The sequence below is a fragment of the Xenopus laevis genome, chromosome 2L (assembly GCF_017654675.1).
Source record: "Xenopus laevis strain J_2021 chromosome 2L, Xenopus_laevis_v10.1, whole genome shotgun sequence".
NCBI lineage: Eukaryota > Metazoa > Chordata > Amphibia > Anura > Pipidae > Xenopus > Xenopus laevis.
Window position 1 is genome coordinate 166,724,937 of NC_054373.1, and position 24,110 is coordinate 166,749,046.

General features: G+C 39.6%; 1 protein-coding gene across 4 annotated transcripts in view; it reads right to left on the bottom strand.

Moving 5' to 3' along the window:
• Positions 1-24,110, bottom strand: part of sgcg.L (sarcoglycan gamma L homeolog) — a 119,783-nt gene that overhangs the window by 67,632 nt on the left and 28,041 nt on the right. For 2 of the 4 annotated variants that reach the window (XM_041582668.1, XM_018247732.2), the window contains exon 1: positions 15,121-15,293. The exons of the other annotated variants lie outside the window; for them this stretch is intronic. The gene's annotated coding sequence lies outside the window, so the exon portion shown is untranslated. Of the gene's footprint in view, positions 1-15,120; positions 15,294-24,110 lie in introns of those variants that run through there. 4 annotated transcript variants of the gene reach the window in all.

A 24,110-nucleotide genomic window follows, 5' to 3' on the forward strand; every position in this document is an offset into this window, starting at 1 on the left:
ACAGTTTAATTACACTGAGTTTACCTATAATTGGGTTTACTTCTTAGGAATAGAAGTATTGGTTCCAGCTTGAGAGAGCATGAAGACGCTTCTCTTTGCCACCCTCTGCATCTAGAAATCCCAAGTTAAGAAGAAATAATTAGATGGCTTCCATAATATTTCCTCCCACTAGAAAACTCTGCAGAAGAACAATAAGAGTTGGTGGCTTATGGCACACAAAGGACCTTTTGATCAATATAGCCTTCTCAAAGTTTGCATACTATTGGGATAGAAAAACACCCTTCCCCAAAGACTGCAGCTTTCCATTCATTCCATAATTGTCTTTGGACAATTATGTCAACTTTCAAGCAAGATCAGCACAATGTATACCACAAACAGTGTTTGCTATTCTAATGATATCTGCAAAGAAGGGCAATTCGTTTGTAGCAAATCTTCCTTAAAGGGGAAGAAAACCTAGTCGGCGCAAACCCCCCACCCCCCCTCCCGTTTGCTGCCCACCCTCCCTCCTCCCACCTGGCCTACACGTCCCGCTGGGCAAATGGCCCTAACTTGTTACTTACCCTTCTGTGCAGGTCCAGTCCAGGGAGTTCACCGACGACATCTTCTTCCATGCGATCTTCTTCCTGCTGTGAACGCCGTTTTGGCGCATGCGCAGTAGGATCATTTCGCCGGTACGGATCTACTGCGCATGCGCCAAAAGTCATGTGCATGCGCAGTAGATCGTACCGGCGAAATTATCCTACTGCGCATACGCTGTTCACAGCAGGAAGAAGATCGCGTGGAAGAAGATGTCGTAGGTGAACTCCCTGGACTGGACCTGCGCAGAAGGGTAAGTAACAAGTTAGGGGACGAGTAGGCCAGGGGGGAGGAGGGAGGGTGGGCAACAAACGGGAGGGGGGGTGAGTGGTTTGCGCCGACTAGCTTTCCTTCCCCTTTAAGCGTAATGGCCAAGGGTGAGATTTGTTGCCTGTGATCATTTCGTTCTGCTGTGGGCGATAAAAAGCAATTCCACCAGCATCAACTGAAATTGACGGTGTTAAAATCCATGCAGAGTTTTTTTGAAAGGCAAATTCGGGTGATTTCGGAAATATTAAGCAACGCGTAGGTTTTGCCACTGGTGATTTCAATTATTCAGGGTGAAGAAGCATTTTTGGGAGATTTGCCGCCTGCAGTAGTACAAATTTAACTCAGGTGACAAAATCTACTCGGCCATTACCTTAAGGTAGCCATGCGTAACCAACCTATACTCTCTCCAATGGATCTTTCCATGGACTGAATAAACAGAAAAATAAATGAGGGATGTATGTAGAGTTTCTATCCAGTTGGTATTTGACTGGTCTAGCTAGTAAATTACCAGCTAGAGCCAAAGCCAGGGCAGTATTACAGATTTACCAGCACTGTTGTTGCCTGTAAATTTACTACCTATCTTTCCTACCCTCTTTAAAGCTTTTCACCACTAAACTCTGCCATTTTTAACCTACCTCCCCACTCCAACTACATTCTCTGCGGCTCCCCAGTGCTAACTAGAATGCAGCTAGGCGGCATCCCGCCACTGAAAATTTGCCGCCCTAGGCCCAGGCCTTTGTAGCCTCACCACAAATCTGCATCCTTTTTTCAACATCATACGCCAGCCCATTTCTATACCCCATGACATCAGACGTCCACATGACATCACTTCCACACACAAGTCCACTTGAGCGCTAGGAACCTCAGATGCAAGAGAAGCTTATAAGAAGCCACACAAGGTATGGCTGCCCTTCTATTGTTCTGATAACAGAACATCAGGAAGTAAACAGAAGCTGCCTAATCCTGGATCCAATTTATATCTAGTGGATGAATGGATGTTGGTTGGGATTGGCGGGCCACCATACACTATAATTGTGATAATTATGTAAGGTCACCTTCAAATGTCTAGTGTGTTGAAGGCTTAAGAGTTGATTCACACTAGCAATTTAAAGGACCAGTAACCCAAAAAAGATTACTATTGAATTCAATTTTATACCAGTTATGTCTATCCTGCACATGTAAAATGTTCTCCTTGAAAGAGACGACCTTGTTTCTATTACAGTGTACATGCTGGAAAGTTGAAATCTTTTGTTTGTTGCCTAACCATTACCTGCCCGATCAGCTGTCTTCTCTTTGTCCCATGGCAGGGGCAAAAAAGCCCTACAAAAGAATATTAAAGCTATAGTATATTTGAATACAAACATCGTACTATCTACAAACAACATGGAATTTTTGAGAATGCATTTAGGGCAATATCCTTTAGTGGAATTAAAGGCCCTTTAATGAGGCAGCTGTGGACTCTGGTTGAGTTTTTAAAAGGGGATGCTCTGAATTCATTAGCACAGTGTTTATAATATCTGTTCTTTCAAAAATTCTGCATCCTTTCAATAAAGCACTTTCTCGGGAACAACATGGATATGTATTTAGGAATCCAGACAATGGTCTGGTTGGGTCTTTTTTGATGATTTTTTTCTTGAATTTAAGTTAATTGGCCTCTTGGAATCATGATAAAACCTCTACCTATTGCTGCACACAGCTTTCAAATGTTGAATATAATTTTAAGGGACTCTAAATCTTTGCACCTTCTGACAGCTATGCTTATAGAGGGCAAACTGTGCCGCAACTACTTAATATTACATGATTAATGGTTCTAGTAATAACCACACAATCCTTGTGGAAATTCTCATGTGCAGTTAAAACAGAAGAGCAAAGACAACAGTTTATATTTTCTTTGCCAGATGAATCACAATCTGAATTTTTTTGTAGAAACTGCAGACAAGGTGGATTTGGAGTAGAGATAAATTCAAGCTGGCAGTTGCTCTGAATGTTCAGCGCAATAAGTCAGAAAATGAAATAAAGTAAGCTTTGGAGAGGGAAAAGAGGACATTTGTTCTGGGGTGCCTTGGCCTGAAACCTGTTCTTAATTTAAAATAAATGTTAACCCTGCAAATTAATGTTAAATTCTTCTTCTTCTTCTGCTCTTCTGAGCACTTACGCAATTTACATGATTTGTTTATTAGTTTTAAATTCTTACACTGCTAACATAATGAAATATAAACATCAGCTCCTCCTGCTGGTCAGTTCTTCCAACCACCCTGACAGTCGGGAGAAAATCTCATAAAAATAAGAAAGGAAAGTCTAGTTCCGCAAGGGCCTGCGTTTTTACACAATCTGCTGGCCTTTGTTTGCTTGTGTGTCTGCACTCACAGGCAATATTCTACAGACACACGCAGTGTATTATGGCGTATAAACACGTGACATTTTTGTGACAAAATCTGGTCCATGTATCTGCACCCAGACCAATGCAGTGCCTGTAAGTGCAGACACATGGGTGAGCAGAGGCAAGCAGATTGGCTGGTTCTTGGCCAGCATTTATACACAGGCCCCATGTGGATCAAGTCTTCTGATGTGCCCTGCTTGAGCAGGAGTAGAGAAACGGTGCATTATTATTATTATTTTTAACATGTATTTATAAAACAGCAACATATTCTGCATTCTGTGGTGTATACACTAAACAAACAAGAAAACATACAAAAACAACCAATAACTGAGACAAGTGGTAAAGATACCCCTGCTCAAAAGTTATTTTATATTTTTATATATTTTTATTTATATTTTTTTTTAATTTTTAAAGAATTATTTCCTTTTTCTCTGTAATAATAAGACTAATAATAATCTAAGATATAAACTAAGATATAATTAATCCTTATTGGAGGCAAAACAATCCTATTGTGCTTGTTTAATGTTTAAATGATTTTTTAGTAGATTAAAGGTATAAAGATCCTTACAGGAAGACCTCTTATCTGGAAAACTCCAGGTTCGTAGCTTTCTTAAAATTGGTCCCATACCTTTTCCATAATGTAAATGGCAGAAGTGTTCTAACGTGCAATTTTGCTATTAATTTAAGGATTTTTAATTTTTTTTATCCACACCAAATTCTAGGGGGCAGATTTATCAATGGTCGAGGTGAAAAAAATTCAAATTTCGAATTCGAATTATGGACTTCGACTAGTGAATAGTCCAAATTCAATTTGAATTTGAAAAAAATAAAAAAAATTGAAATTTATCATGTACTGTCGCTTTAAAAATTCGACCATTCACCATCTAACACCTGCCGAATTGCTGTTTTAGCCTATCGGGGACCTCCTAAAACCTATTTGGAGTCAATTGGATTGGGAAAAACTTTGAATCGAATTCGATTCGTATGATTTGAATTTGGCCGAATACGATTCGATTGAAAATGGACCTATTGCGACCAAACAAAACCTTCAACTTCATTTCGGTTGGTCTTTTTGAATTCAAATTTCGAACTTTTTTCAATTCGAAATTTCGACCCTTGACAAATATCAACTTAATCTGAAAAAATAAACTTTTCAGTAGGAGTTTTGACAGTTAAAAAAAAGGGTCACCGCGAATATAAAAATAAAATCAAACATCAGAAAGTTATTTGCAATTCATCAAGAGCATTGAGCTTTACAAGTGACAACAGCCTCAGAAAAAAAAGCTCATAAACAATAAAAGGTTTTAGGCTCCCGTGGTAAACACAATTACTGGGTCTTATCAAATATGGCTTATACGCAATATCCCCTCTGCTGTGACAGCGCATTAATAACAACCTCCCACTGTTCCACCAACACAGGGGATGCAATTCTGTCTTTATCAGCACTTTTTCCTCTTGGCTAGAGTTTGATTACACAATGCCGCCGAGAACATTTTATTTTATTTATTTATTTTTTGCAAAATAAATAGATGCATGTAATTTGCATGCTAAGGAAAACACGGCCAGTAATTGGCATGTCTTTTAAATAAAAGGGCATTTTTTTTTAAAGAGAAGATCGGAGCAGTTCCGTTAAATACAGTGAAACTGAGCAAGGTAACGCGGGAACCATTCATTTGTAAAATTGAGATATATGCAGAGCATCTCTGGTACATTGGGTGAATTCCATCTCAGAGTAAAAAAGAAATCATGAAATGTGTGTTTCTCCCACAGAGCGTGAGTAAAAAGATTTATTGAGGCGGCTGGTTACCTGCTGAGCTCCGGCACTCTTCACTGAACTCTCAGGATAGAACAGACGTCTTTTAAGAACAAACTTTTCTCCGGCGCTCTATTCTGAATATTCAAATGATAGATTAGGGGCTATCTATTGTGTGCCAATGATGGTTATGTAAGAAGCACAAAGTGTCCCCTACACTTTCCAGCTGCCTGAGAAAACAGACCTGAGGCTGCACTTCCACCCAAACATTCTGTGCTTAAACAAGAATAAAGGGATGGGATCATTAAAGGGGTACGGTCATGGGAAAACATGTTTTCTTTTCAAAACGAATCAGTTAATAGTGCTGCTCCAGCAGACTTCTGCAATGAAATCAGTTTTTCAAAAGAGCAAACTGTTTTTTTTATATTTAATTTTGGAATCTGACATGGGGCTAGACATAGTGTCAGTTTCCCAGGACTTCCCAGTAATGTGACTTATGCTCTGATAAACTTCAGTCACTTTTTACTGCTGTGCTGCAAGTTGGAGTGATGTCACACCCCTCCCTTCCCCCCTCAGCAGTCCATCAGCAAAACAAAGGGAAGGTAACCAGATAACAGTTCCCTGTTACATATAAGAACAGCACTCAAAATCCAGGTCCCACTGTGACCCCATTCATTTACATTGAGTAGGAGAAACAACAGCCTGCCAGAAAGCAGTTCCATCCTAAAGTGCTGGCTCTTTCTGAAAGCACATGACCAGTCAAAATGACCTGAGATGCACCTACACATCAATATTACAACTGAAAAATACACTTGCCGGATTAGAAATTAAATTTTATATGGTAGAGTGATTTATTTTGAGTAAATTAGGAATAATAACTACACCATAAAAATCATGACAGAATTCCTTTAAGATCATTCTGGAACATGAGTTTCCTTTGGGCCTAAATTATACAATAAGGCCTTCAGACACACATGCGTTTTTACCGAGCGGTCTGCTCCGCGGTTTTAAAAAAGTATGATTGCGTAGCGTGCCATTGCCGAAGGATGAAACTGCTAGTGTATTTACGCTTGGCTTTTCTTAAAAACTGCGGTGCATACCGCACCAAAAAAGCGGAGGTCTGCATGTGTGTCCAGGGCCTAACACTACCAGTGGCTTCATACTTTTTATAGGTGGCAACAGCTGCCTGCAAGGTGAGTAACCTGAACTACACCATATAGTGTATGGTTAGCCTCCTAGTGAAAACACAGGCGTGACCCATGGGACAGGAATTTTATTACTGACACATTTACCCATTGTGATTATACATCATTCACATCTGCCCCAATGGAGCTAGCATTCCTAGTTCCCTATCACATTCACACACAGTAGGGTAAGTGTGGGAGGAAAAAACACACAGACATGGGGGGGGACACTGATAGCAGATATTGCCCGAGTTAGAACTTGTAACAGTGAAACAGGTTTTCAGAACAAAAAGATTCACTTCACACATGGGGACCAGGTACACATGCCCCAGACCTTCAGCTTCAGGAGAACAACAAGCGATTCTTTCATAATCAAGCAGACACATGACCTTAATCAATAAATGCTGTACGTAATTTTATTAAAAGGTTCCAACACCTTTTAACATAGTGTAAATTAAGCCTGATGTGTTTTGTGCCTACATGGGATCAAGTGCCTAAGTTGGCATCAAACTCAGGACCCCAGCGTTGCATGGTAGAAGTGCTATCAACTGAGTTACCATGCTGCCCTTCTCTCCCAGCCTGCACCCACCTGGCCCTTAGCCTTAAAGCCCATGCCTAACCTTCCCCCTCTATTGATATCAGAGACAGGCAGGGTATTAGTGGGTTGATATCAAAGCAGCGGTTGTGATATGACTGGTGACATCGCTGGACTGTTTCACCCTGTTGAAATTTAAGTGGGTCATGGGCTCAGTCACTAGGCATATCACAACCCCTGCTATTATTTCATCTCACCTATGCCCTCGCATCAGGCATGAGGCCCTGACCCATAAAACCAGGGGTTAACCCAGAGTTCTGCGGGTTTCTGTTTGATACTTACACCAGTAAAGTGCAGCAGAACTCCATATTATCAAACCCATTCCCATGGGAGAAGAAGAGGAAGGAAAGCAGGGGATGGAGACCAGATTCAGAGGACAGATAGAACTGCCCTAGAAAGTAACAATCATGAATAGGTGCTAATACCCCGAGCAATCACAGTAGGAAGACACAGATATAATTCTAGCAGTTTATTTACTTCCGGATCTCTTTAAAGGGATACTGTCACGGGAAAACATGTTTTTTCCCAAAATGCAGCAGTTAATTGTATTGCTTCAGCAGACTCCTGCATTGAAATCTGTCTCTCAAAAGAGAAAACATATTTTTTAATATTTAATTTTGAAATCTGACATGGGGCTAGACATGTTGTCAGTTTCCCAGGTGCCCCCAGTCACTCTTTACTGCTGTTCTGCAAGGTGGAATGCTTTCACCCCCTCCCTTTGCCCTACCCCTAGCATCAACAGAACAATGGAAAGGTAACCAGATAACAGCTCCATAACACAAGATAACAGCTCCCTGGTAGATATAAGAACAACACTCAATAGTAAAAATCCAAGTCTCACTGTGACTCCTTCGGTTAAATTGAGTGGGAGAAACCACAGCCTGTCAGAAAGCAGTTCCATCATGAAGTTCTGGATCTTTCTGAAAGCACATGGCAAAAAAATACACTTGTTCAAGAATAAGATTTTATATGGTAGAGTGAATTATTTGCAGTGTAAAGATTGTAATTTCAGAAATAAAAACTATACCATAAAAATCACGACGTAATTCCTTTAAATCCAGATCACATTCAAAATTTCACTTGGTAATCTTGTAGAAAGTGTAAAAGCAGTCAAAGTGTTAATTACAGCAAGTCCGTCCTGTATAATCAGTGGTATTCGTGTTTCTATATTAAGATCAGAGACTGACAATGCTCATGAAATACCAAGTGCATCAATGTTCCACAGAAGCCAGTTCAAAAAGATTTCTAAATGTACTTGGCTGTTAGAGCATAATGATGGGTTCCCACAGACTAGAACGTTCGGAAAAACCCATACTGCCATTTCTTCATTTCCATTAGGAAGGTAATTTTGCTTAATTTAAAGAATGTCATTAAATATGTTATTAAACTATTAAATGAATGATGTCAGTGGCCTATTAGACCCAATACAATTTAATCTCTATAAAGAGGAAGGTAACGTGACCAATATCTATTCTCAAACACCTTCTCCCCTCTTTAGCATTTGACTGGCAGCACAATTACCCTGCCTTTTGTGTCTATAAAGAAGGCCATACACATACACTACTTGTACACCAGAAAATTGTACGACATAAAGTTTTTGCACAAATTTCAAAAGGTATGTTCTAAAGATCCATATCCTGACCCTGTTCCTCACAAGCCCATTCTTTGCCATGCAATGACATTTTTAGGTGTTCTGTAACCTGCAAGGAGTGCACATTCCCATCCCACAGGGAAGAAAACAAGGGTAGATTGAGTGTTGCTGCAATCCGTGAAAACCTCTGCAGAGAGCAGTACAGGTCCGAATTACAGGAAAGCCATCTCCCATAGACTCCATTTTAATCAAATAACTCAAATTTTCTCTTTATTAATAAAACAGTGCCTTGTACTTGATCCAAACTAAGATATAATTAATCCTTATTGGAGGCAACATAATCCTATTGGGCTTAATTGATGTTTATATGATTTCATAGGCGTCGCAACGGAATTTTCCTACCCCAGTTATGTAAGACTTGCCACTGCTTTCATTTAAATTCCGGAAGCAGCGGTGCATGAGCGTCTTCTGGCTAGGACAGGGAGCCGGTGGCTCAGTAGGGGGGATGGAGGGGAGGGGGGCAAGCGGCACAGACGGAAGGGGAGGAGAGAGACAAGGACGGAAGGGGGGTAAGTGGCAAGGATGGAAGATGGGCGAGTGGCGTGGGCAGGTGGTATTCAGGCGCCTTGGGTGGGCTCTTGGATGGACTACCGGTGGGCAAAGGGGTGTACAAGGCAGGGAAAGAGGTATGAGAGGCAAAGTGAAAATGAATGCAAAAAAGGAAATGTAGCGAGAGTGGAGACTAGAGAAATAAAAAAGGCTCCTGATGAGGAAGTGAAATGGATATAGCTGTGGTGAAAAATGGGGATCACATTAAAGATTTGGTAGGAGGTAGATGAATAGTTTCACAGAAGGAGAACATTTAAGAGAAGGGGACATCAGAAAAGGAAAAGTATAAAGGATGGGGACATAGGAAAATCACAAGAAGAAAACAAAAAAATGTTAATGATAAAGGAGGCTAGGTCTAGGAGTAGACTGGCAACAACAGAACAAAAGGAAAAGCAGCTTTGAAAATGGGGAGACATAAAGAACAAAAGTAAAAGAACAGACAAAAAGAGAATAGAATGGAGAAGAGGCCATTGGATAACAAGGTGAGCCATACCTTCATGCTATTAAGATTCAAGAAGGGGTTGGATGGCTTTTTAGCAAAGGACAATATACAGGGTTAAATATCTTTGAGTCAGGAAGGAATTTTGTTGAGGGAAAGTATGTATTTTTGTCAACCTAAATTACCATGGTTATATATGATTATTATGCTGATGCAGTGGTGTTAGAGTGCCCCATTATAATATAACATTGCTGTCTAATCAGTAGAAAAGGGATCATGCAGTGATAGATATTTGAATGTTTAACATTACCAATGCAGTCATCGCATGTCTTTACCTCCTACAGTTTACACGGTGCTCCAGGCCTACAGCTTCTCATTTTTGGCCTGACAATAGGGTGAGACAGTGCTGGGAGAGATGCTTGAATCTCAATCTTTATAATAGGCTTGAAGTGCCTGTGCTCACTGCTTCTTACTATGTAACGTATTTTTGGTGCCAATAGCTTTTTAGTTGTATTGTATATGGTGCTTGGCCTGCCAGTATTCACTGCATCTTACTGTTTGGGCTGTCGTTATCCATTGTTTCCTATGTGTGCATTTATTGTGCCAGTGCCCTGTGCTTCTTATTATATATTGTTTTTATAGTGCTGGGAGTGTCAAAACTTCTATATATTATGTCCTTGGGGGATCAGTACCCACTTCTCTCTATGTCCTTGGGGTACCCAACAGTCTCTGCATTTAATGTACTTTGGGTGCCAGAATCTATTTCTTCTTATTGTATAATGTGCTTGTATTGACAGCTTTCACAGCTCTCAGTTTAAATTGTACATGTGGTGTCAATACCCCCTGCCTGCACTTCTCTCTATATAATGTGCTTATGGTGCCATTTTCTACTGCCGTACATAGTAATGTTCTTGGGACGTAGGACCTACTGCTCTAATCGTAATGCTGATTCCATTAACTATTTCTCAGTTGGCATGATATGCTGGAGATTACATTTAGGGGGAGATTTATCAAAGGTCGAAGTGAAAATTCGAAATAAACGAAAAATTATTTGGAGTTAATTTGTGTGTACTTCAACTAGGCCCTAGGGAATAGTCCAAATTCGATTAGAATTTGAAAAAAATGCAAAAATTCAAATATCGCAATTTATCATGTAACTTCAACCATTAGCCATCTAAAACCTGCCAAATTGCTGTTTTAGCCCGTGAGGGACCTCCAAGAACCTATTTGGAGTCAATTGGTGGACTTTGAAAAATCTAAGTATTTTTTTAGGGGAACGATTTTTTTTATTCGTACGTTTCAGATGCGCTATTACTTTGATTTGTATGATTCGAATTCGATCAAAAATTGACCTATTTGATCTAAAACGGACCTATTCGGTTATTTTTTGATAAATTTCGATTGGTCTTTTTTAATTCGATTTTGGAAGTTATGGGAGTTAAAAAAAACTTCCATTGCTTCGAAATTCAACGCTTGATAAATCTGCCCCTTACGGTGTCTTGTGGCAGTGATGCTGCGTAAACATACTACAGAACAACAGTCCATGAATATATTATGTGTTATGCAGCACCTGCCATATAAGTCTGCACTTTAAACGGCAACGCTGAAAAATTATTCTCAAATACTAAATTCCCAAAACTCTCTCTTTAACTTTCTCAAAAATAAAGAAACTAAGACTCATTTACCTGGTATATAGCTTCCATGTTCCATCAATTTCGGCTTTTCAGAAGAAATGTGGTAACTGGTGCCAGGTTTGCTCCTGGTCTTTTAACCCATACATAACAACCAGCCATCTGTTGGCTTACTGCATTTATAATCGTAATATTATGTTGTGATGGGTTATCAGACTTGAAGCAAATGTTGCCCCCACTGCTATGGTTTGGTTTTCCTGAAAATTTGGTGAAGAGAATCATTGGCTTAGCGTGCCGCCAATCACCCGTCTCCTGGCCCCCCCCCAAACCAAATTTCCTGCTGCCTATGATTTTTTAGTAGACTTAAGGAATGGAGATCCAAATGACAAGACCCTTTATCTGGAAAACACCAGGTCCTGAGCATTCTGGATAACAGGTCCTATACCTGATTGCAGCTGACCGTAACTAACAGCCTGCTTGCTTATTAACAACAGAAACAGAACATATTTCTACATATTTCTGCTTTCGATCACATGCATAGTATTCACAGAGCAAACAGTCCACATCCCCTGTAGCTTTCAGTCTGCTTGCCAAAGTGGGAAGGAACTAAATCAGTCTGTAGTATAAAACTATGCAAACTAGTATAGAATCCAGGATCCGAGCAAGCAAACCAATGAAGCCAGCATCATAGTGGGTCAAAAATCATAGATACAGTAAGACATTCCTTTAATGCAGGGCTAAAAAGAGTTGGGGAGCAACACAAGCATGAAAAAAGTTTCTGGGGTGCTAAATAAAGAATATGAATGGCTATTAGGTAGCCCCTTTGTGGATTGGCAGCCTACAGGAGGATCTGTTTGGTCATAAACCTGGGTTTTTATGCAACCAAAACTTGCCTTCAATCCAGGAATTGAAGAATAAGCACCTGTTTTTGAGGCCACTTGGAGCAGCATCCAAAGGGTTGGTGAGTTAAATGTTGCTCACAAGCCACTGGTTAGGGACCTCTACTCCAATGAATATTAGAGGGGTTGGAGCAAAATAGAGAAAGATGGCATGAAAAAGTATGGCATGTGTTAAGACATAACTGCACAACTGATATGGTGAGAAAAAAATGAGATGGAGATGGACTTCAGCAGCTTCATTATTACATTATTAGCTAGCTACTGGGTCTTTTTGCAGAGTATGGGAGAAGGGAGTTTCTCACACGATGGGATGGATTAATCCCTATCATATACATCTTGCGAGGAGTAAATCATTCAAGGATGGCAGGAGAAGACCAACAGTCAAAACCATGGGTTGTATTTACTAAAAAGTCAAAATTTCCAGGAGCTGAATTTTTGGAAGAAAAATGTTGCTGCAGGTACTGAGATCTATTATCTGGCAAAACTCGGATCTGGTGTACTCCATAATGTGGATCATGAAGCACAATAGGACTGTGTTGCAATCAACATTGATTTATGCTAGCTTAGTTCAAAGAATGTCAACTACATTTCATAAAATTTTCAGTACATTTAGGTCGACTATGGATACGGGTTGGCTTGGGATTGGGTAGATCTAAAAATGTAATTTGCCAATACACTATGTTGGGCAGTACATGGTACAACTGAATATGAGCAAGTGAAGAGAAGCCACAGTAAGGACCCTCATCCATGATGGTTGCGTAAAGATTAAAAATAGTCTCTGGCATTTCTGCTGTATAGCTTAGAATATTTCAGGATATTTGCATGGCTGTTTTATTTTTACTTCTCGATGCACTGACTGTACGGATCTGCTATGGATCTTTCACGATGATACGTTACAATTACCCAAAATCAAAGAGGACGCCAGTCATTTCAACTGGAGTACACATTTATTACAGTTTTGTATTTCACCCTGATTTAAGTATGTGCTGAGAAATAACTGTAAAGAAACAATCATAAACTACTTCAAAGCCATATCTAAGAGGCAAACTTATTATTTGCATAGACAGCGAGTGCATGGGGACTCCAGCTTGAATACAGAATGATGCAAAACAAACAGCTCCCAGGAATAAACACACTGGACAACATTTGTTCAGAGAAATGTCTCTTATTTGGATCTTATGGGTAATGGTATACAAAACACACTTGAGAGTTTATTTTAGCAGTTGGTGCCAAAGTGACCCCCATTAACTTACACTGTAATTGCCTGAAAGGTCTTCTTCAAAGCCTTGTCATGTGATAGCATTTGGAGTTCCCAGGCTACTGTCATCAGCAAAGTGCTTGCGGAAGGGCTGCCAGGCTATTGAGGGAAGAGGTGGTGGATTTTGGCTCTCCTGTTTTCAGGAGCTGCCATTACCCTAGATGTTCATAACCTTTCTTCCAAACAAAGAACCCTTGGCTATTTATGAAATTAAAGGACAAGGAAAGGTAACGTCAGTTGAATTTTTAAAAATGTAATGACCTGAGTGGCCACCATCTTTGCTCCCCGCAATCCTCCAAGGCAGGTCAAGCTTGGCAGAGGCTCAGACACAAACATTTCCAATTTCTAAAGTGGGGTTTGGTATGAGTTAAGTGATTAAATTCACTGGGCAGTGCCAACCAAATTGGCTTGTCCTTTTATTTGATAAACAGAAACGGATATGTAGGAAGGCCACAAAGGCCTAGGATGGCACAAATTAAGCGGCGGCTAGGGATGGGCGAATAAATTTGCCAGACACGAATTTTCTCGCTTCGCCACAAGTGAATTAATTTGCGACATTTCGCCAACGACAAGTCCGTCAAGAAAAAAATTGCAGAGCGCATAAAAATTGGTGCGCATGAAAATTATTCATAAGCCCATTGACTTTAATGCATTTGGACCAAATAGTTGCGCGTATAAAAATTGTCACTCGCATTAAAATTATTTTCATGCCCATTAACTTCAATGTGTTTCGCAAATAATTTGCAAAATAATTTTGCGCACAGATTTGCCCATCACTAGCGGCAGCATGCTGCCCAGCAACATTTTGTACAAAGCTTTTAAAATAGGCCATGCAGGAGATTTTTCTGCTTAGAAAGGGGTGGTTCAACTTTAAGTTTAACTTTTAGTATGTTATAGAATGGCCAATTCTATACAACTTTTCAACTGGTCTTCATTGTTTATTTTTTTATAGTTTTTGAATGATTTGCCTTTTTTCTTCTGAATCTGTCCAGCTTTCAAATGGGGGTCACTGGTCCCATCGAAAAACAAATGTTCTGGCTCTTTTATCCCTATGACTCTGTGCCGCTTATTCAAATCAATGCATGGTTCCTAGGGTAACTTGGACCCTAGCAACCAGATTGCTGAAACTGCAAACTGGAGAGCTGCTGAATAAAAAACTAAATAACTCAAAAACCACAAATAATAAAAAAAAATGAAAAACAATTACAATTGTCTCAGAATATCACTCTCTACATCATACTAAAAGTTAATTTAAAGGTGAACAACCCCTTTAATCTTTCTTCATCCATAGGAACATACACTCAGCCTGGGGAGAATATAGATTCACATAAAGGAACATATACCATAACATGAGGACAATCTGCATACTTTATACACAAACATGGAAACCTCAAGAGTTTGCATAGTCCTGAAAGGACTCGCCCAATAGCTGACTCTCTTGTGGAAGATGCTCAGAAAGCAAATAAGAAAGCCAGAAGGTTACAAACTTGTGTGCAGAGCAAAAATGAATGTGCACCTTTAGCCATAGTTCCGCACAACTATTTGAAACTTCATGACGAGTGTAAAATACAGATTTAGGTTTGAACATTAAACCCTTCAACTGCCAGAAGTGGCTACCTCCCTTCTGAAGGCATTTCTCATGTACCAGTGGGCCGTTTTGACATTCCACAGTCAACACAATGATATTATTTAACAAAACTTAATGAAGCCCCTGTACATTATTAAAAATAATAATAATAATAAAATCCCTGTATAACAATTCACTGCCAGAAACAAACTCCACTAGTTCAAAGAATTAGAAATGAAAGGATAACAAAGAAGATTTCTGTCCCCCGAGGAAAAGAATTGCTAAAGACAGGTTAAAAAAAAAAAGGGCACGACAAATAAAAGTTTTCTGAAAGTCTCAACAAAAGCCAACACATGGAAAAATCTTACCTCTGTTTTCCCAGGGGGGATGATTTTGCTTTTTGTGTAGTAAAAAAAATAAAATTTCTGATGGTTGCGGAAACACGGGTTAGTCAGCCCTGCACTTCTGCACAACTCCTCGGATGGATAGTGTGAGATATTTTAGGCCCAGGCAAATATCACAGAAGGAAAATGCACTCACATGTTTGGCCGCCTCTTGCATTCCATCCCACTGAAACTACACACCCAGCTAATTTTACTCTCTGGCATTGTAGCCTGCTCCTGATTTTAAGGAGGGAGGAAATATTCAGTGTATGCTAAGCAGAAATAGGGGAGAAAGAGAAATGCAGAAACTTCTTTAACATTTGTTTGAATACTCATGGGCACATTTTCTGCTGGAATTACAACAACGGCGCATTGAGAGTTAAAACGAGAGGCATCACATCAAGATGACAATGAGATGCTCTGTGTGGAGTCTGCAGCCTCTTAATCACCATGAAAAATAATAATGATTAGCAGCTCACTGGCAGTGTTTCCCAATATAATCTGCCTTCAGCCTGCTTTACCTCCCCCAGGAATCAAAGACATATTTATTTCTGGTGCCATCAGTCTATTGGGCATGTTTTTTTATTGGTGGACACCCAAAATTTTTTTGTAAAATACTGATGAAAAGTAATGCCTTTTTCAAAGGGTCATGCTGAACATTTAGAATGAATAAACAGCAAATTTTCGTGCTTCGCCAGTGAATAAATTAGCACAACTGCGCGAAAGTTTGCCGGTAAAAAATCTGCACAACATTAAAAAATTGTGGCGCGTCAGAATAGTTGCACGCATAAAATTGCTGCGCATCAAAATTATCCAGATGCCCACTGACTTTAAAGTATTTGGAAAAAAAAGTCGCGAGTATAAAAATTGACGATCGAGTCAACATTGTCGCACGTCAATCGGCTTCAATGCATTTCAAAAATTTTGTGCCGTTATGCAAATTTTCCGGCGAAGCAAAATGCCACAGATTCGCCCATCACTATACATGTACACTGTGGCTGCCATAGATCTTGTACAGGTATGGGACCTGTTATCCAGAATTCTGTGGAACTGGGGTTTTCCAGATAGTAGATGGTTCCTTAACTTGGATCTCCATGTCTTAGGTCTACTTAAAATAATTTAAATCCTCATTTACTCTAATAGGATTGTTTTGTCTTCAATAAAGATGAATTATATCTTAGTTGGGATCCCATTACCATACCTCCCAACATTTTGAAAACAGAAAGAAGGACTAAAAGTTTTGCCGCGAGCAGCGTGGAGAATTTTTTTGGCTATGCCCATTTTATGGCAACACCCCCTAATTACCCTGTCCATTTTACAAAATTTGGAAGGTTATGGAAAGTTTCACATTTCGGGGGATTTTAGGGTCAGGTTTTATCTGTTATTACAGAATTGAGTCTCAGTTTCCCAAGTGACCTGCTTCCCTTATTAGTTATACTGTATCTTTGCTTATTTTAAATTGTAACAAAAGTATCTAAGTGCACCTGCCATGTATTCTGGGCTCTCTGCCAAAGGCGAACAACACGTCTGGTACAGAGCACAGTAGAACAGAAAGATGAAGGGAGACGCAAGAAAGACTCTATACTAGTTATGTGCGGGTCGGGTAAAACCCGACCCGAACCCGTTCTCCCTCCACCTGTGCCAGACTTCCAGCTTCCATTTATAGACCAGCCCCGCCAATGATGTCACAAAAGGGGCAGGGCAAGTAGGCGCTGGAAGTCGAAAACCGTCAGTGTAAGGTGGTGTGAGATGGGCCCAAACCCGCCTGACCCACTGATATCTATGATCTGAACGACTCTGCTTCGGAACTGGGTGATGGTTTACCCTTACTACATGCACTGACCAAAGTGTTTTTATATAAGTGAAATACTTCTTAAAATTATTTAAGAATAAAAACAAATAACACTATTGGCGCTTCCCCTGCCTCTTAATATGTTTGCAGAGCGAAAACAGAGACCTCCCTGAGATATATGATATGCAGTTTTAAGAGTAAACCTCTAGTAAGTTGCCATCTGCAGTGTGGAAGGGAAGCTGGCCCGGTTATTTGAAATAAATCACATGTTGTTTTAAATACACAGAAGTCTGAATCATTATATATATATATGTGTGGTATATGGCAGATTAATAAGTAGCTGATTTGTAACACACGGGTGTTACTTGCAATCAACCTTATTGCACTAGATTTTTGTTTTGTTTTGTCATTCCTCTAGCCCTGGGCGCTGATCTGTGGCGTCACTGCAAGTGGAAGATCCAGATCGAGAAACAGTGGAAACATTATCAGCTAAAAAGGGGACTTATTACAAAGGGTTCACTTCTCCCTGGTTTTACTATTTCTTAAACCAAGATATAGCCCAGGGAAAAATGAGCAAACTAAAATACTACATGGGAGGACAACTCAAGCAAAGATGTCCTCATCTTCTGGAAGATCCAAACAAGTAGAACTTTATATAGAAAGCCAGTTTATGGCCAACAAATAGAGTTGTATCTGAATAACATCAGTTCCCTTTTACATTTCAATCTCTGGTGTGTTGAGGTGTATTAAATGGCTTTTCCCTCTAGTTCTGTTTCACAGCCACTGACATCTGCAATACTCATGAATAACTAAATTTTTTTATCCTTTGATAGCCTGCTTCTCTGCCAGCTATCAGCATTTTCAGCATTTAGTTGCTGGGTGACAGGCTAAGGTTTGTGGAAGTCTTGCTGAGAATTAAGCGGCAGGGGTCTAGATCCTGAAGACACAGGTACACTTCCTCACTAAAGTATAGGCTTATACTGAAGACTTGTCAGACATAACACAGCGGATCCCAAAAACCAGTCACACGGTAACACTAATGCCTCTTTGTAATAGAAAACGTCTTCTTGTTCAATTTTTTTTAATTCAATGTCACTTGGTAAAGCAAACCCACACCCTTGATGATTTCAGGGGTATTTTCGTATACATCAGCAATAAAGTCACTTGAAGCTGGACACAAGACATACTTTTTTGTGCTTATAGTTATTATAGTTTTCCAACAGACTCAGTTTCCAATGCATTTGCATCTTGAGACATGTCAACGCCTGACAATTTGCTATGTCTGATGGCTAAGTAATGTCAAATCTCTTCCTTTTAGTGAGGCACTTGTAAAGACAAATTGCTGACAGCTCAAGTGGAAAGGGGCCTGTCCTAATCGATATTTTATCAAACAGTCTACTGAAATCCACAAGAAAGTAAGGATAGGTCTAAATGTAGCATCTACGGGCTTTAAAAAAGAATGTTCTTCATGCTAAAGTAGTAAATTGCAGTTTTTCTCTAGGGTTCTTTCAGAACTTCCCCCTGTGACCCTGCTCTGGCCACCCTTCCCAATGCATAAAATGTCCCCTGTTCCCCCATACCTCAATCTGAAATGCATAGCTGCACTCATACTCCTCCACACCCTAAACCCTTAAAGTAAAACCTTAGGCTAAGAATTAGGGTTAGGGTGGATGAGGATGAGGACAGAGGATGGAGCATGGAGCATGGAGAAGACCTGAGCATAAATGTAGGACTCATGAGTCGCGACTACTGATCCAGATTCAGAGAACGTCACCCTATTTTACAAAAGAGTAACCCTGCTCTGGCCACCCTTCTTCACGCATAAAAAAGTGTCCCTGATACCCCATACCTCAACCTGAAATACAGAATTGCGCAGGAACTCCTTCTTAGCCTAAGAATTAGGGTTAGTGATGCTGGACAGAGGATGGAGCATGTAGAAGACCTAAGCTTGAATGTAGGACTCATGAGCCCTGAATACTAATTCTAGATTACATGTAGGCAGAATCAGAATATTGTTCATGGTTCAAATAAAGATATTGTAATAACTCAGACATTTTCAAAGGGTCATGCTGAACATTTAGAATTAAGAAGGCGCAATTTTTATAGGGCCGCAGCCCAAACAGCTATGGAGGAGGTAGCAATCACATAGTTACATGTATAGTGATGGGTGAATACATTTTCCAGGGAAGAATTCACTGCAAATTTTCGTGTTTCGCCACCAGTGAATAAATTTGTGAAACTGCAGCGAAAGTTCGCCAGTAAAAAATCTGCACAACAAAAAAAAATTGTTGCACGTCAGAATAGTCGCAACGCATAAAATTGTTGCGCATCAAAATTATTCAGATGCCCACTGACTTTTTTATACTAGAGTATAAAAACTGATGATCGCGTCAACATTGTCGCGCGTCAGTTGACTTCAATGCATTTCACAAATTTTCGCTGTTTCCCAAATTTTCCGGCGAAGCAAAACGGCACAGATTCGCCCATCACTATACATGTACACTGTGGCTGCCATAGATCTTGTACAGGTATGGGACCTGTTATCCAGAATGCTGTGGACCTGGGGTTTTCCAGATAGTGGATCGGTCCATAAAACTTCGATTCGATAATATCTGCCAAAAGCCGATACAGAAAGACTGATTAATAATCAGAATATACAGACTGCACTGGGTCCTGTGTTGTCACGTAATCTAATGTGGATTTTATAGTTTTTGTATTGTTTAATACAAATGTTCCCCAACTCTGCAGAACCAGTGGCTGCAGCAAAATAATCCTTCCAATAGAATCCCAGTTTATCTGTTTAAATCTGGCTCCATGGTCTTTGTCCCTGCAGCTGGAGTTTAAAACAGTAAAGGGGATGAAAAGGCAAAAATAAAATCCAATAAAATCTCAACACAGTCGCCGACTGCTCTACAGGGAAACAAACAAAGCTGCATGAGTTCTGCTGGCTGGGAAGTGAGGCGGGGGCTCCCCCTGCTGTTCATAAGTATGATTGTTTCCCTGCTCAGCAGTTAGGGACCGTCTGACAATTCCTATCCACAGCAGTAAATGAAGGGAGAATTTCACTGCATACAGTCAGGTTTCTTATAACAATGGTACTCATTTTTTAATTAAAGTATATTGGAGATAGGTTTCTTTTTCATTAAAGAAAGTAAAAATGTGTTTTAAATTGTTAGCCTTTACATGCCTTTAACACTAACAATTAGGGTTAGGGTGAATGATGCTGGACAGAGGATGGATCATGGAGAAGACCTGAGCATAAATGTACAACTCATGAGCCCTGAATATTAATTCAGATTACATGTAGGAAATCAGAATATGGCTTATGGTTTAAATAAAGATATTGTGATCGCTCACACGGGACCTAAAAAAAAGCTGCACATGGGACAAAATATTTACCCAACAATATCCTAATATATAGTACAAGTCTTTTTATCTGGGTATACAATGACAGCACAGTGAGCAACTTTCTTTAGCAATTCATTTCTGGAACGGCATAGACACAAACAATGAAACAGCTAACGATAATCAAAACAGATATATACAGATGTATGTTCCTGACTTGACTATAGGCAAAAATAAGTATTTTTTTCCCAATTAGAGTGATCATCCAGAACATTGTGCACTCCCTGGGAATGGATAACGACTGCACTACACAAAGAACAACTACATTATGCCAACCACATGCAGGTTTCCCAGCCAACACAGCCTGGAATCTCTTGATTAATCATATGGGTAACAAAAGGGGGATAGCATTGAGAACATTTTAATGATTCTAAAATAATATACCTCAATAAATGGATACATGAAATGCAGTATATTCGGGAATAGGACAACAGAAGCATAGATGAAATAAATCTAAATGAGTTTGCATAGAGCTTGGGGTGAGCGGAATGCATTTAGGAAGTAACATTAACCTGATGGTCAATGCAGAAACCGTTTTTACTAGTGACTCCCCTAGTTGCAGACTGGTAAAAAGAATTAGGATAGGTTATGGAGGAACTAACTATCAAGTCCATAGGCCTGGACTAAATGGATACTATCTACAAACTAGATTCCCCCCAACAACTCCCTACTGGCCAACTCTCACTCTTCAATTATGTAGACTACGTTACCTGAACGTTCTGAACCAATATAGTAGGCCATAGTGGAACTGACTACTAAAACTTTAAAGGAGAACTAAACCCTAAAAATGAATGTGTCTAAAAATGCCATTTTTTATATTGTGAACTTATTGCACCAGCCTAAAGTTTCAGCTTGTCAATAGCAGCAATGATCCAGGACTTCAAACTTGTCACAGGGGGTCACCATCTTGGAAATTGTCTGTGACACTCACATGCTCAGTGGGCTCTGAGCAGCTGTTGAGAAGCTAAGCTTAGGGGTCGTCACTAATTATCCAGCAGAAAATCAGTTTGGCCTGTAATATAAGCTGATGCTAAAGGGCTGATTATTAAATTCTGATGCTAATTGCACTGGTGTCTGTGCTGCCATGTAGTAATTATCTGTATTAATTACTAATCAGCCTTATATTGTGACATTTCTATTCTATGTGTACTGTATATTGTGAGTGGGTCCCTAAGCTCAGTAAGTGACAGCAGCACAGAGCATGTGCAGTGAATCAGCAGAAAAGAAGATGGGGAGCTACTGGGGCATCTTTGAAGACACAGATATTTACTGCTAAATGGCTGTGGTTGCCTTGGGCTGGTTTAGAAGCATAAAACATCATGTACAACATTTCTATCTACTTCTTTAGTTAGGCTTTAGTTCTCCTTTAATGGAATCTGCCATGATTTTTATGGTATAGCTTTTATTACTAAATTATACTGTGTATTGTTCATAGTTTTAATATTGGTGTGTAGAAGCCATCTCAGGTCATTGTGCCTGATCCTGTGCTTTCAGAACCACTGCTGCACTTTGGAACTGATTTCAGATATGCTATTGTTTCTCCTACTCAACGTAAGTGCTGGAGGAGTCATGGCCGGATGTGGATGTTTTACCATTAAAATTCTATTATCATATCTACCACTAGCCGCATGGGAGTATTTTTAGCATTGTAGGTATCAAGGAGCTGTTATCTGCTTACCTTACCATCGTTCTGTTGATAGGCTACTGGGGGAAGAAGGGGGGGGTGACTTTACACCAACTTGCATTGCAGCAGAAGAGTGACTGAAGTTTATCACAGCACAAATCACATGGCTGAAGGCACATGGGAAACAAAGGCATGTCTAGCCCCATGTAGGACTTGTAAAATTAAACTAGCATTCTTGAACAAAATAGTAGGCTCTCCACATCACGGACCTTGATCTTGAGGAAAATACCAAACAGTTTATGCATACATGAGCCGGCACAAACAGAACCTTAGTCAGTAGATGCTGTCATTATTTCATTAAAAGGTTCAGATATTCTTTAACACAGTCTAAAAATAAGCCTGATGCATTTCATGCCTACATGGGACACTTAGTCATAGACTTTGCCTATCAATAAGTCCCCCATGTAGGTACGAAACGCATCAGGCTCATTTTTACAGTATGTTAAAGGATGTCTAGCCTCATTTAAAAATTAAATATAAAAAAACTGCTTGCTTTTTTTAACAAAGGAATTTCGGTGCAGGGTTCTGCTGGTGGAGCACTATTAATTGATGCATTTTGTAAAAAAACATGTTTTCCCATTACAGAATCCCTTTAACATTGTGAAAATAACTAGATTACTTTCATCTGAAGTTCCATTGCTAAATGGTATCAGGATCTACAGACTGTTATTCTGTTTCCTCCCTCCAGGAACATTGGAATTTCCCCTTTATAAATCATGAGACTGCCCAATTTGAACTAACTGGTACCACAATGCTATAGAAAGTTCCATTTGTTACTCCCAGACTCTCAGTAATTTAAAAAAAAAATACATTTATTTTTTAAACTCTAAGAATATTTCATTTTAGTGAATTATTACTCCATTGTTTCACACAGAACGTGAGCACTTAATATATGCTGCATACTACAATAATTTCATTTCTCCGCAATGTCACGGCAAATATAAGTCATCAATTCAACATGCCAGCAATTATACAAGCCATCATTTGTCATGAACATTTTAATCAAAAGCTGAGCTAGGATTCCATTTTTATTAGCCATGAATTAATGTCACGGAAAGATGCACAATTGCCCTATTCCAAATCATTTCCATCGGACAGAGTCACACTGACTTTCCTGAACCGCTCACATACATTCTTTACTGTTTCTCAAAAAGCCATGAATTCCATATTAAACCAGGCAATTCATCATGGGGGAAAAAGTGAAACAGTAATGGTATGTTCAAGCTTAGTTTCGAGCAGCATATCAATTTAAATTTTTTCTATATTTAAAGATAGTAGCAGTTTTGTATAACGAATGTAATGAATCTGAAACAACAGCGCCACCTGCTGCTCATATTGGCAAACTGGACATGACATAGAATGAAATTAATGGAAAAATGGGGTCTTGTAATTTGGTCTGCTTAAAACTAACCAGAGAACCATCAGATGACTCTTCTCTGTTCATAACTTAATTTTCTGAGTAAAGCAACATCACAAGACTTTCTTTTTTTTTACTAACATCATTTTATACCTATTGTGTCCATTTTACCAAAATGAACGGCAAGTGGCAGTGTTTCAAAGTCAATGGTGGAAATTCACTAACAGGCGAAAATTCGCCAGCAGCGGCTTCGCCACACTTCGCCAGGTGCAACTTCGCATAGACAACGCTAATTCACTTAGTTGAGAAGTTTTGTCGCTGGCGCTGAACGCTGGCGAAGTTGCACTAGCGTTAGATAATTTGCAAACGACGGGAAGTTACATTTCACTGGACGTATTTGTTAAAGCAAATACATTACACTACACAAGGCCAGGGAACCTTAATAAAAGAAAATAGAGTTGTTATATTGTCCTACACATGAGCCCACTGTATTGTTTATGTGCCATATGTTAGGAAATCTAGAAAATTTACTATCTTTTTCAGCCTATCACTCTGTAAAAAGGAAAAGAAGCCAGCGTTTTTTGGGACTTAGAAAAAATTTCAAATTTTTTTTGGACCAAGTCCTATCTACTCTATTGCACTTCGGCAGGTCTGAGGTGGCGAAGGCAAGTCTGGGGATAGTGGTAACATTCAGTTAAATCAAAAACTTGCGTGAATTTGCATAGTAACGCTCTTTC